Here is a 10895-nt window from a genome sequence, read left to right as displayed (position 1 = left end):
AACGCAGTCAAAGTGGCTTCAGATGTGAGCCACTTCAGCAGCCCATTATCAGCATCGTGTTTGTTTTTCCATATTGACTGTGTGTGTAATATAATCCTTGTTTATGATAATTGATTTTCCTTGGACTGCCTTCCTGGGAATAATATGCACACTTTTTAACTCTCTTTTTAAAGATCAAATGGCATTTAGGCCTGGTGATTTGAATCTGAGTTGGTCAGAGCATTTAATACAATAAGAGTGAGCTTAAAGGAAAGCAGTTAAACCCTGGATATTTTTCTTATTGCATAGCCTGAAAACCCTTGAATTGAGAGGGAAGTTTGCATCTATTTTCTTGTCGTCTATTTTAAAAGCTGTCAGAGTTGGTTAGTCTCTCTTAAAATTAGTCCTTTGGATCATCTTCTTACTAAAAACAAAATCTGAGCTTTTTTTTTTTTTTAAAGCGATAGCGGATTAGGGCAAGAAGCTTTGTTTAGCTAAAGCGAGGGATTAGAGGAGATTTGCCCCCATAAAGTTGTGGTTTGATGGTGCTTTTATCCCTGGATGTTGCTAAAGCTGTGTTGCTTCAGGATTAGGAGCATACAAAGAGTCTCCTTGTGCTGTTTCACAGCCAAGAGAAAGACGGGGGGGAGAGGGAGAGACAGGGGAACACATGCAACAGAATTGGGAATTCCTTGGTCACACAAATCTAAAGTTTAAACCCCCTGACACAAACTTTGCCGGACACGTTGTGAATGCGAGATGGCCAGACCTCTAGTGGGAACGGTGGATAGCGGAGCGGAGGGGGTGAGACCGCCTGAACTGCCACCTCCCAGCCTCCCGACAGTGACTTTCCTCCAAAATCAGTGAAATTCGGCTGGGGTTGGCAAGAGAAAAGCGAGGGAAAGGCAAGACCTCGGTGGGGCTTGGGCAGCATTTCTCCCAGGTGAAACTTGGACCATCATCAGCAAACCCTGATGAAAAGAAGCCATAGCGGTTCTCCAGACATGTTGGCATCTGACATCGGGAGACGAGGGCATCTAATTTATTCAAACACCAGCCAGCCGTGCGGGGGGCTGGCAGTCCTCAGCCTTCCCATCTTTGGGGCATGCTTAAATCTTGGCATGTGCCGATGAGATGTCTCCACCAGCCAGAGCCAGGTCCTGGGCCAGCTCTGCTGTGAGTCTGAGAAGAAAAAGAAAAAGTGGAAAAGCCCCACGTAACGATAACCTGCTGCAAAACAGCTTTAAATAAAATAGAAAGAAATCAAGACCAGGCACCAAGTGGTGATGGCACATCATTTCCCCTGCCCACAGGCCTTCCAAGCATTAGAAGACAGCCTGGCTCTTTTTGGCAGAGGCGAAGAACTTCCAAAAACCTGAGGTTTTTTACATATGGGATATTTACCCCTACCCAAATCAAAAGACAAAGGGGTTTTGCACTTTCCAACCACTCCTGCATGACAAGATCATTTCAAAAGCAGGGACGAGTGGCAGGAAAAAACAAACCCCAACTCAAATCCAGCAAAACTCCTGACAGGCAACTTATTTCCATCCTGCAGCAATTTATGTACATCCCCCTGCTTTCTATTTATTTTGGGGGACACAAGGTCATGCCTCGATAGCCACAGCCCTTGTAGCGAAGCTGTGAGAATACACGTTCAGCACCACATCAGGCTGCAGGGTCTAGGGGCTCCTTGCCCTGCGAACCCCGGTGCGTGTGACCCTGCGTAGCTGTGCCGGAAAGAAAAAAGAAGCATCCTTGCTTATATAGAGTGAGGAAATCAGGCTCTTCTCTTCAAAAGAGGAAATTAGATTTCATTAAAAGAGATAATAACAGTTAAAAAGAAACCCTAAAAATCCCTCTTGTCACTAGCAGACTATTATATGTGATTTTTCCGGAAAATCGAGTGATTCTGAAGGTCCGTGACTTTATCAAAAGACATTCCAGATGATAAATAATACAGTCTGGAGAGTGTAGTTTATACACATGCACTTGTATATGTATCTGTTCATGGGTATACAAATATGTGCGTATGTATATCTTTAAGTAAACACCTTTGCTCGTTTGACTTGATACCCAACGGCTGGTTGAGAATTTTTGTTAAAACTAAAGGCATGCTGAGTCCAAGCAGGAAAAATACCTATGATAGCACATTAGCCAGATTATCTTTGTTTAAGCCTTTACAACTAATGGATACAATCAGCAGTTGAGAAAAAGAAACAAAGAACGATATGAGAGTGGTGTTATATGAATAGAGCAAGATTTTCCCAAGCCAGGGGAGAGGTACCATGGGTTCTCACTAGCCAGGCTCCATCCGACTGGACATGGATGCTGAGCCAAGGTCTGCTCCAGCCACGCTCAGCCCTGCCGTGAGCTGTGTCTTCATCTTCCTAACTCCTTGGATGGACTCCTCGCCATTTCATCTCTCAGGCTAGAAATCAGAAATAACAAGAGCAGCTTGTACCATGTGAGATTCAGAACACCCATCCGAGGGAAATCCGGCTGTTTTGGCATTTTTCAGTCCAAAATAGAGCTAAAGAAACTGGAGATTTCATGTTTCCTGCAGAACAGCAATCGTGGAGGGCGGAAGAAGTACACTTGGAAAAGTCAAAACATTTTATTTCTTAGGTGAAAAAAATAACATTTCAGTGCTTTGAAAATCTGTTCTGTTTTGGTTTTCCCTTTTCTCTGTCATAAGAAAATTAAACATGAAGTTCCACGTATCTCTGATGCATTTGGGGCTTTACTGCCTGGTTTACCTCTTCTCCTGCAGCTCCTGCTTTCTAGCCAGGCTGCATTTCCAGTGCTGGACCAAAGGTCAGGCAGGTTCCCTTGATCCACCAAAAAAAGTCAACTAGACTTAAGCACAACGCCTTCTGGTTTGTCCCCCAGAAACACCAAACCAGTGTGGGCCCACACGTCAGAAGTATAGCTCTCTGACAACAATGCTCCATTGGGAAATAGAATTTATTATTATTTTTCTTGACTTGTAAATACATGTTTTGCAACCGTTAAAAGAAATCCCAAATATTCAAAATCAGAGTAGATCAGCCCAAACCTGGACCCACCTCTCTTTCTGATTTTTTTCCAGTGGCAATATTTTAGTCCACATTTCCCACCTAGAAGAGTGAGCAGGCACAAAAATCATCCATCAGTTCTCACAGCAGACCTTCCTCCTCCCTTTTGCTCCCTTCAGATGTGCAAGCTGACAAGATGCCCAAGGCTTTTCCTTCCTTGTTTTGGGGTGAAACAGAAGTACAAAGTCTCAGCAGCAGCTCACAAACTGGGAGATGCAGATAATACCCTATGGACTTGGAAGCTCCTTAAAGCTGGTGTCCCACTCCTGCTGCTGGAAGGGAGCATGAGATGGGGACGGGACCCTGGGTGGGCTGGATGACCCCAAAGGGACCACCTGATGGATTGTCATTGGATCAGAATTTTGCAGAGTGCTGGGATGGGTGGGAAGTGCATCCCAGGGTGAGCAAAAGATACTCACAGAGCTGCTACTCTGGAGGGAGGTTTCTCCTCCTCATGCTTGCCGGTTCCTGTCCACTCCTCCCCATCACTGTGTGGGGGAATGCCCTTCCCCTCAGCTCACAGGAGGGTGAATGAAACCCTGGGCTGATGTGGGATACAGATGTCATCTGTTTCTGCCCACCCGTGCATCTGAAGGCTGAGTTTTCCTCCCCTTGCAGGGCACTCGCTGGCAGCAGAGCGCTGTGACTTAGGGACAAACCTCCCTAAACAGCAAGCATTTCCTCTCTGACATCTTTGCATCATATGACCTTCAAAACAAATCAGAAGGTAAAATAAACACATAAAAGCAGCCGGGGTATTTGGCCTGACTGAACTCCATCAGGGCTGTGGAGCTGGAGGAATGCATTATCAGTTCCCAGCAATTTTTGATTTTTCCCCAGTGTGGGACTGCAGAAGTGGCCTTATTGAAAGGCCAGAATCTGCTTCTATTTCAACCAGTGACAGGTACATTTATATTAAGTTGATTCCCCCTTGAAATTACCCAAGTTTAAAGAATTATCTGTCTGCAAGGGAAAAAAAAAAAAAAAGAAAACCGTGCACCAGCAGTGGCTGTTCAGGATGATGTTCTGGGTTTGGAAATTACCTATTTAAGTCAATAAATGGGTTAGGAGGGGGAGAAGGAAAGGAAGGTAGAGTTTGTGGTTCTTAATCATAGCTTCACAGGGTTTAGCTGCTCTCCCACTGTTGAAAAATGTTTCAAAAAGCAAAATAAATGATCTTCTAGTTACTAAAGTATTGATTTTGCCTACATCCAGTAATAAAGAGCAAGTCACCTGTAGGTAAAACTCTTGTAAAATATATTTGATACTATAATAGTCTGGAGATAGAGTTACATGCAGCTGAGAGAGGCAAAGGGATGACAAATCATTTCTAATAAGGTATTTACCTAACATATTTCATGTCATGCGTTACCCAAAACTAAGCAGGGCCCGTTTTCCTTTCCCTTCCTTTGTCTCCACCTTGAAGAAAATCACCGCAGCGGTGGGGTGGCACAGGAGACGGCATCATGGTGGGTTGACTTTGCTGGTGCCTGCAGTCAACGCATCCCCGCAACAGAGACCAGTGCAGGGAAATCGGGTTGAAACACTTCCCCCGGATGCTCAAAACACAACACATGGGCTGGAGCCAATATTGCACAAGTGCTGGTGGAGGTGGCCACTGAGCCACACTCCTGATCTGGGAGGGAGAGTTTATTTTCCCGTTTCCTCATGTCCTTGAAATTTCTTCTGTGGAAAACACAGCTAGCCTGGCTTTGTGCCTGGGAGATGGATTTTATCCCCCAGGAAACATATCTATCATTTTGCTCAGAGGTAGGTACAAAATAAATGCAGTCATGCATTTGAGCATCCGTTACCAAAGGACCAAACATAGTGTTAAATGATGTAAATCTAGATAAATATCATCGCTTTTGAATAAATTACTTTGGATTTACACCAGTGAAACAGAGCTGAACTGCATCCAGCCTCGCTGCCAGGACAGGCGGAGCTTGCACTGATGTCCACGAGACCAATATTTGGACTTCTTTCTGAAAAGACGATTGGGGAGGTCCGATTCTGGGTCTGATGTGCGAGGTAAGGGCTAGATCAATGGCAATGGCAGAGCCCTCCTTTGGTTTCAGTGACGGTAGGTTGGGATAACCACACTCCCAATATACATTGAGCCTAGGTCCATGCAGATGCAACCAAGCTGCAAGAGCAATCTCTCTTGCAAGGATAAGCAGAATCAGTGCTCTGAAGGACAAACCACAGCAGACGGTGATGTTGGACTCGGAGCATCCTGCAGTGCGGAGTTAGATCTCAAGCTAAGGAAATGGAGGGCTATTAGAGTGGCTTAAGGGTTTGGGAAAATCAGGGTCAGAAACTTTTTTGTTGCCTCAAAGTTCTTATATGACCTGTACCCACATAGGTAGGTGCATTGTGTCATTCCCAAAGAAAGCAAGTCCTCTTGGGGACTTACCCTGGGCTCTTGAAAAACAAATTAAATATCCCTACAGCTAATGGCAGCTGCCTGAATCACGGGGTGCTGCAAAGGTAGGCAAAGCAGAGACTGAGTTTCCTCTGCTACTCACATGGGATGAGGCTCTAGCTAGAAAAAGCAGAGTCTGTCCATGCCAAGCCCATAGGCAGGACTTGAATTTAAGCAAATTTCTGGAATTTCTTTTCCGCTTGGATAACATTTCCAGCACTCCAGGAGCTGGAGAACCGGCTCCAGGAGCTGTAACATCCCTATCACCACCTCCCTCCACACCTGCATTTCTTTCCATGAGTCCCATCAGGGTGTGAATAACAAACTGGAGCGCAGCGGCCACATGGAGAGCTCCCCACCTCTCCAAGAAGCAAGGAACGGCTTTTCTGGTGAGGAAATGCCTGTCAAAGGAGAGGCAGCATCCCACTGACGACCGTGGAGAATATTAAAATCACAGGCGGACCCAGGCCATGGAGGAAGTCTGTGAAGATGGGTGGGTGGATTTGTTCATGTCAGGTTTTGATATGACCATTGTAAAGCCCCAAGAGATTGTTCCCCCCTAAATTAATCCGCGGGAGAGACAGTCACAAATAAACACCCCATGTTTCCCACCCTTCAGGAAGGGACTGGGCAGATCAGGCTTCCCCAGTTCCTCCTCCAGCAGCAGCAGATGTGCTGAACCTTCAGCCTGTGCTCAAGCCCTCCCAAACTATGGGTCTGACTGAACAGTGGGGTGTTTTCAAATGTTTCATCGTATTTTTTCTCTAAAAAAGATTCTCAGCAAAATACACAGGCAGAGGGTTTGGAATGACATTAAATTGTAATTACTCAAACCTCTTGGAGGAGGAAGAAAATTTTTGTCAGAAAATCTCAAAACCAAGGATCTACCAGAGGTCCTGTTTTGCAATGTGGTGCTTGATGGTCCAACCTCCTGTTCACGCTGTCTCTCCCACATGACCTGGGAGATGTCATCTGCCCACAGCGCTCCATCCTCAGAGGAGAAAGGAGATGCCTCGCACCCAAACTACAACTGCAACACATCACAGCAGCAGAGCTGAATCAGAACCACCCACGTTTCTTCCCCAGTTGGCTTTTTTTTTTTTTTTTCCAGGCTATTTGGTTATTTTGAGGGTGGCTTCAAATTCCTGATCAAAATCCAAATCTTCTGTAAGGGGGACATTTTTTAAAACAACTCCACTCATTTAGATAACCTTTTTTAAGCAAACAACAACATTGTTTGCTTTAGACTGATGGATAAAAATTGGATGAGGACAAGGAGTAGCTCAGACACCCAATGCTCCCAGACTAGAGGAAAGCCATAGATGAAGGGCTCTGAATCCAACCCAGATGTTAACACACAGAGAATTTTGGGTGCATCAAGTTGAAAAGAAAAAAAACCAACAAACCAAAACAAAAAATCCAAAAAAACCCCGCAACATTTTAAATCAAATAGGAACATTTCTGACATATTATTGCAAAATTTCTTTTGCTGATTCTTTCTAGGCAGCCTGTGAAAAGAAAGGAAGAAAACCACCTGTGTCTTTGCAACAGAGCAGTCCAGGCGTGGGGTGTCCCTGTGGGAAGCCGGAGCCCAAAGGCCATCGCTCCCGGGAGAGCAGGGACACGGCCGAGGGAGGCCTCTCTTCCCAGCTCTGCCCCTGGCGCTGCAGGCAGCGCTGGGCACATCATTCCTCTATTTATTTGCCTTTTCTCATCACCTTTCCTGTTTATCTCTTTCGCCCTGGATGCCCTCCTGTTCCTCACTTCATCTGCAGCTCCTGGGCTAGAAAAGGCTCCCAGTTTCGCTGGAGTCTCTGAACACAGCTGGGATTCACTGAATAAATAAATAAGTAGATCTGCCCATCATAACTATACTTTAAATTCCCTGCACGGGAGAGACTTCCCCTTTGCATTCTCCCATCTAACACTTTTACCAGGAACCAGAGGCTGAAAAAATTGATCTCTTTGGCTGTTTTCACCTAATACTCTTGGTAGATTTGATTCCTTACAGGTATTTTTTTAAAAATAGGCTAAACTAAGGAATAGCTTATTACAGATACAAACTGCAGTTAATAGCAAAAAAAAAAAAAAATCCCTTGGCTGCTTTTGTGAGAAGGATGAGGCCAATGAGGGAATACGAAGTATTTTTACTCAAACACATAAAGCTAATTATTATCCCAATTAAGGAAGAATAGAAATGGGAGGAGGAGCTGAGATTGCTCCATATTTCATGATATTCGGCTCACCTTTTCCTCAAGGGGCAAAATTATAAACCCACATGCGTCTGCAATCAATGTATAAACTTCAGGTCTAAGATGGAAGAGATCTCTAACTCTTGTCAGAGGAATGAAAGGCTAGATGAAGAATTGGAGGAGGTGTAAGAAAGCAAGCAGGAGAGAGAAGGTGTTGGGTTCCCTTTAAAGCAGGTACCTAAATCTGAGGATTTTTTTTAAACCCTCTTTAAGATGAAGGCTCTGCTAATAACATGTCCAGAAGATGGCTCCTGGCAAATTGCTTTGTTATTCTTGTCAAAAAAAAAAGTCCCTTGGAAGCAGTCAATTTTAAACCATATATCAAAATGATTAATTGCCCTTAAATGAGCAGATGTTGAAGTACCCTTGAATGGGGCTAACGCCTTTTTGGATTGCAAACATAATGTATTCATGGACTTGGAAAAATATCATTAGGGCTATTAATTAGCTATAAACACCAAAAGCTTTGGTGACTCCAAGGTGTTCACTTTCTTTTTTTTTCTTCTTCTTCTTTTTAAGACTTAAGGGGGAACAACTGGTTTTGCTGGAATAAGGTTAGCAGGTATTTTTTAATGCTGTGCAGAAAACCTTGCCAAGTAAGTAGCTCAAACTGGAAAAGCTGTAAGAAATACTGGCTGACCTCTAAATATGGGTAGGAACTAGCCACAACAGCCAGGACTTAAGGAGAGAGCACAAGTATAGTAGGGCAAAGAAAGAGAAGGAAGGGAATAAAAGAAACCTGACATTGCAGGAGGCTGCTTAGGATATAATTCTGCTCTCAGCCAAGGGAAAATGTGCTAAACCGCAAACATTGGATGAAGGTTTGAGGTGATTTTTGGGGGGAAAGGTGCTTTGTGTCCTCGTAATTTTGGGAGAAAGGAACTTTTATTGCATAGTTGACCCCAGAGGAAAAAAGAATATAAATTCCTCTTCCCACTAATCTCACTTTCCTCCAAACCTCCAAGAGCAAAGGGAGAAATGGAGCAAGCTGTGGCTTGAGACTTTTTAGTAACAGAAAATCCCTAAAAGTGAGCCTGTTTTGCTCTCTTTTCAAATACTGCATCAAATATATTTTCAATGAATTCATGGAAAAAAAAGAGGCAGGGAAGAGAAAAAAAAAACTTTTTAAATCTGTTTAAGTTTATAAACAAGATTAAAGAAACAATGTCAAGGGTCTTATGGAAATGGTGATAGTGCCCCTTTAAATAAGAGCAAGTGGAGATTTTCTATATCACTGTGCAGTTTAAATCTTTCTTGATGGACCGGACACTAGTCCTCCTTAAATCCTTCAGAAAGCTGCTTTAAGGAAAAAGGCTGCGAGGAATTTCTTCTCGCTTTAATTGCTTAAGAAACGGTTCCCACAATGAGCTGTGGCCTAGATTTGCCTCTCATTTAAGTTCTGATTTTTAAAAGTTCACAAGTTAATCCCCTTTCGGTCTCACACGAATGCGGTTGGCGTCGGGGACAAAGTACTGGACAATGTCTGGAACATTTCAAACCCCCAAAAGATGCCCCATACCAAAAAAACCCAAAACCAACCCCAAAACAAAACCAAGCAAAGTGGCCTTGATTTAGTTAAGTAGCTATTCTAAGACCTTGTTGCCGTTATAATTTGAGGAAAGTAGAAATCGTCTTGCACTGTATCTGCCGCAGATCCAGGGGTAAGGAGGTTTGTCAGTGTTTGCAGTTTTCTTCCTTGTGCATCTTCCAAGGACGGGGCTTTATTTCTCTTTATTCAACCTAAAATTAAATGCCCGCATCTCTAGCACAGTTTACTGCCCTGGTAAGAGGTGTGATAAAATTCACAAAAAAACCAAAGAGGCGGAGAAGGAGGGAGTTAATGCATTAGCCGTTTAAAACATAACCAGCTAGGCTTTGATTTTAGTTCTTCTGAAGGAAACAGCCACGATTCCTTACACATGGAAACACACAATTGTCTGTGTATGAGGATGGGGGGTAAAATACTCAGCATACAGAAATTACACGTATTTCCACATAAAATGAGGAAAGCACAATTTTCTTCCAACATTATGCCCTGATCGTCCCACTGATTTTTATTTTTTCCTTCCAAATAGCAGTTTCCAAATTAAAAGTTGCAGCTGTCCTCGCACCCGTCATGCAGGTGAGGGTTCTTAGAACCTACATGGAAACCTGAAATTCCCGGTTCACTTAGGAAAGACATTAAAAATGTTTTTTGAAGGGGATTTTTTGGTACATGTGTAGACCCAGCCAGTTAGTCAAAATATTACCGTTAATAGCACGGAAACTTAAAATGTCCTTTCTACTTGGTGAACTAACAAATTCCCCTACCCCCACCCCCTTGTAGTGCAGGATCAAGTCGGGGTGGTAAATTTATGTATTTTTATATTTCATTTTATTCTGCGATGCAAAACTTCCACACAAAAAATACCCGATTTCTGCCCTCGTGGGTTTGGGGTTTTTGTTTTAATAAACTATTGTTATTGTTGTTATTATTATTATTTTATCGGCGGCGGTGGAAACGGCCATTTCTTGCCCAGCCAAGCCAAGGTTTGGTGTCGGACCCGGTGCCGGCCGCAAGCTTGCGGAGCCCCGGGGAGGACGGGGCGGCTCGGGAGGGAGCGGGGCCGGGGGTGGGGGGGTTCGTGGGGGACCCCCCGCTGCAAATCGCCCTTTGCCGGGGCTGCCTTTCCTCTTGCTGAGCCCGCATCCCTTCTTCGGCTCCCCGCGTTTTGGAGAAGAACCCCCTGTCATCTCGACACAACTCGTACCGATTTCCTGACGCTTTGCCCACATCGATACCTCAGGGCGGGGGGTAAATGTGACAAATCAATTGTGCGGACAAACTGGGGTTACTTTTCCGAGCTGCCCTAAATGCACTATTTACTCGTTTCTGCAAAGACGCGCTGAATTAAACGCAGTTATTTATTCATAAGGGCTGGTTGAAGAGCAGAAATCCCGTCGCTGGAGAGCTCGGAAAGATTTTCTGAAGACAGGAGGAAACTTATTAATTCTTCGGGGGGGAAAGCGGGGAATTAAAACTAAGGATTTTTCATCGAAGCAATCACAAAATCTCCCGTACTTAATAGCTCAGCGAGCAGAAAGGCGAGACAATGGTGAAATCGCGGTCGGAGGGGTTGGGATTTTGTGCCTGGGCTGCAAGCGACAATTCAGAAACCACCG

Source organism: Grus americana, chromosome 8 (genome assembly GCF_028858705.1).
Source record: "Grus americana isolate bGruAme1 chromosome 8, bGruAme1.mat, whole genome shotgun sequence".
NCBI classification, from domain to species: Eukaryota; Metazoa; Chordata; class Aves; order Gruiformes; family Gruidae; genus Grus; species Grus americana.
The sequence above is the reverse complement of the archived record's forward strand: the minus strand, read 5'-3'. Positions refer to the sequence as shown.